Raw genomic sequence first — 4,221 nt, 5'->3', positions numbered from 1 at the left:
ATTATTTGAGAGTGTTGTTAGAAGCAGTGAAGCAGAAGAATGTAAGAAGTTAAGTGGTGAATGTGTTGCCAAATTATGATAGTAGGGGTACTGAACATTTGAAACTAAACATTTGTTCCTCTCCTCCTCACAGCCTCAATCACTATGCTTGTTATCTCTCCTGCAAATACACCCTTCAACAACTGTTCAATTATCATATTGTTTACTACAAAAACATTTATTAGTAAAGAGGAGCACAATCTAATTTTTCAAGTTAAATAAACAATAGAAAATTTTCATTATTTTCCATCCTGAGGCTATGCAGATATTTATTATAGAATCTGTTTATGAAAATTATATTTTACTTCCACTATGGAACCCTTGTGTTCATGACTTAAGTTCACATGCCTTAAGCAGGATTTGAAACCTGGTCTGTTCCAACTAAAGGACAAATGCCCATGATTGAGCTATGGAGGGAATTGGGAACATATTGAGAAATCAGGCAAATATGAAAGATGCTTAAAAAAGTATGCATAATTTGTTTATTGAATTTCATGCTTACCATAAAATGTCCCTGGGATCAGGTGCCGGCTTAAATGTCCAGTTATGATCAAAATCTTGATTACCAACACTTGCAACTTTGGATGCCATTTCATGTCTTAGGATTGCACTGTGTTGCACACACATATATGAATCAGATATTATATAAATGTCTATATATAAATGCATATCCACACTTACAATAAGAGTTAAAATAATAATACAATGAACACAAAATTCACAGTATGGAATACTCTCTGAAAAAAAGATTCTATAAATAAAACACGAGCCTCCATAGCTCAGTTAGTTTTGATCCTTCATCAGGTCTTTTCAATCAAATGGTGCTTAGCTAGTCTCATATGGAGGTTTTATTCTCCCAGAAACTCATGTTTTTCAGCCCTAAAAACAGGCAAACAGGCCAGAAGAACACACAGAATATACTGTTGTTTTAAGGATACTTGCGACATAAGACTGAATGATATAAACAATCCAAGCCATTCATAACTCCAGATAATTGGATTGTAAATATATCCGGACGTCCTTTGACTAAAAGCGAAACCCTCATCCTTTCAAAAGGACATGATTTTTCTATTGTTCCAAATAAAATACCATATCTAGATTTCCTAGTTAACATTGAAAGGAATCTTAATCATCTAACCAGCGATAAAGCTAATGCTCTTCGCCTAGAAGTCGCTTCTTCTCTACTTAAGGCTAAACTTCCTCCTTCTAACATATCTCCTTCTGAAATGAAATCTTTACAGTCCTTGAGAAAAAATAATCACCTCATTATCACTAAAGCTGACAAGGGAAAAGCAACAGTAGTTATGGACTCAGCAAATTACAGAAGAAAACTTTCTCTTTTGCTTCGAGATCGCTCCACATATCAAGAAATTGATTATAATCCAACCAACAGACAACTAAAGAAATTAAATTCTCTCCTTGATGAAGTCATCAGTTTGGATAAAGACACAATTGAAAGACTTAAAACTCATTTTGCAAGACCTCCTAGATTTTATGGCCTTCCAAAAATCCATAAGATTGACTATCCTCTTCGTCCAATAGTAGATTGCATTGATTCTCCTACTTACCGTATAGCCAAATATCTAGCTAAATTACTGAAATCTTACATTGGCAACTCGAGTTCTTTTTTAAAAAACTCCTCAGATTTCTTAGAAAAATTAAAAGATGTCTCATTACAACCTACAGATCTTATGGTTAGTTTTGATATAGAATCTTTATACACCAATGTACCTCTTAAGGAAACTTTAAAACTACTTGCTGACATCTTTCCTCAAGATATTATAAAACTATTCGATTTCGTTATACATTCTGGTTATTTCATATGTCAAAACAAATTTTATAGCCAAGTAGAAGGAACAGCCATGGGAAGTCCTCTTTCTCCAGCTTTAGCCAACTTTTATTTGGAACATTTAGAAAAAGTCCTCTTCACATCTAGTTTCCCTCTACCATCTTTTGGGTAAGATATATAGATGACATATTTGCTATTTGGCCTCACAATAAAAACACTTTATCTTCCTTTTTAAACAGTATTAATTCCTTACATCATCGCATAAAGTTTACTATGGAATTAGAAGAAAACAACCAGTTATCTTTTTTAGACGTTCTCCTCATCCGATCATCTTCAAATATTCTTACAACTACAGTATACAGGAAACCAACATTCACAGGTCGTTATATTCTGAAAGAATCAGCCCATCATCCATGTCATAAAACAGGAATTATAAAATGTCTCATCAAAAGAGCCAAAACTAATTGTTCTACTTTTGATTATCTACAGAAAGAACTTTCTACTATCCAGCAACACATGAAACTCAATGGCTTTTCTGAAAAAAGTATTCAACGTCTTCTTACATCTTATAATCCTCCACAAAACAACAAAGATTCAATACGTCGAGTACCTATTCCTTATATCTCCGGTATTTCAGAACCTATCGCAAGAATTTTGAAGAAATATGATTTAACAGCTACGTATTCTCCTATTAACAAATTGTCTTCTCATTTTCCTTCTCCTAAAGACAAACGCTCAACTTTATCTCTTCCTGGAGTTTATCAAATTCCTTGCAACTGTGATCTCTCTTACTTTGGACAGACTGGACGTTCTCTTGAAAAAAGAATCCAAGAACATCAATCATCCATTCTTCACAATAAACCTGAAAAGTCTGGTTTGGCTCAACACGGGATTGAAACTGACCACAGCATCCTTTGGTCCAAAATGCGCCTCTTACATAGATCCCGTTATAGGTTCGAACGTTTGTTCAAGGAAAGCGTGGAGGCCTTGCTCCATCATCCCAACCTGAATCGTAATGACTGCATATCTATATCAAAAATCTGGGAAAGCCTAATCAAGATTACTCATTAATTTTTTTTTTTTTTTTTTTTTTTTTTTTTTTTTAATAGCAAATTCAATCATGTTTCTACTTCAAAATATTTCGTTTCATACTTAGTGATATAACATCACGCGGCATGTTCTAATTTCAACGATCTATTGTTAGTATTCTAGCTTGTATATTTTTTAAACTGTTCTTGTAATACCACCGACGATGGTCTGCTATTTCCAGACCGAAATATTTGGTTAAATAAATATCTTTCTTGTGATTACGTGATTATATCATTCACACAGAATATACAAACATAGAATACTACAGAAATAAGGATTAACCACCCTATTCTGTTGGATTTGGTTTCAAATTATTATTACATAACACCTCCAGGGAGTCCAAAGACTCATCGAGGGAGGGCACCTACTCTACAACTCTCTGTCATCACCAACAACAACTACCTTCATCATCTATACCAACACCATCTACCGCCAACCACTACCACTAGTATTTTCACAGACAATCATAAACATCCATGCCTACGGTGAGATTTGAACCCACAGCCTTTTGGCTGGAAAGCGGATACGCTAACCACTCGGCCAACCAAGCCGGCAAAAGCCATCCAAAGATTCCTCTTGACGAGAATCAAACTCGGCTTTTTCTAACCAAAGGCACAACTTATCATCGTTCTTCCAACTGTGCTAAGGAGGTGCTGAACCAAAAATAAAATTAGCTTGGGCTCATCTGGGATTTGAATCCGGGACCTCTTGCACCCAAAGTGAGAATCATACCATAGACCAACGAGCCACAAAGCTGCCAACGGTACTCGGTATTCCCAGGTGGGTATCCTCCCAAGTACTAACCGAGCTCAATGCTGCTTAACTTCAGTGATCGGATGAGAACCAGTGCGTTCATGCGAGATGACCGTTGACAAATGCCTTCACAATAAAGTGTGAATCTATACATGAGCATAAATCAGGAAGGAAGGAAATAAAACATAACTTTCCATAATATAATAAGCTATAATATAAATTACTCCTCTTCCAATGCTCTCACAACTGCTTTCCTCAGATATGAAATGCTATCTACTTCAACAATTATTAATGACTGTGTACAGACTATGAAGTACACATCAAAGAGAAAGAAAATGAGAATCAGATATTATTTCCTAAATATTTACATTGAGAAATAAAGAATTTTTTTTTTTTGTTCCTCTGGTCTCTTTTTGTCATATCATATTCAAATTTTCACTGCATCTGAATCTGTAGCAATGGGATAAACTATCGTTCCATTACTACCACTTAATTTTTACCAAGCGTACAAGTATAGAAAAAATGAAGTTGGAGCAATGAGACAATAGTTT

At 34.9% G+C, this 4,221-nt stretch overlaps 1 pseudogene; it reads right to left on the bottom strand.

The window, feature by feature from the left end:
- Window positions 1-3,672: 3,672 nt before the first annotated feature.
- LOC150101583 (5S ribosomal RNA) lies at window positions 3,673-3,790 on the bottom strand (annotated as a pseudogene).
- Between the last annotated feature and the right edge of the window lie 431 nt (window positions 3,791-4,221).

The sequence above is a fragment of the Typopeltis vanoorti genome, chromosome 11 (genome assembly GCF_054136105.1).
Source record: "Typopeltis vanoorti isolate ZY-2024b chromosome 11, IOZ_Tvanoo_1.0, whole genome shotgun sequence".
In the NCBI taxonomy this organism is placed as follows: Eukaryota; Metazoa; Arthropoda; class Arachnida; order Uropygi; family Thelyphonidae; genus Typopeltis; species Typopeltis vanoorti.
The sequence above is the reverse complement of the archived record's forward strand: the minus strand, read 5'-3'. Positions and strand labels throughout refer to the sequence as shown.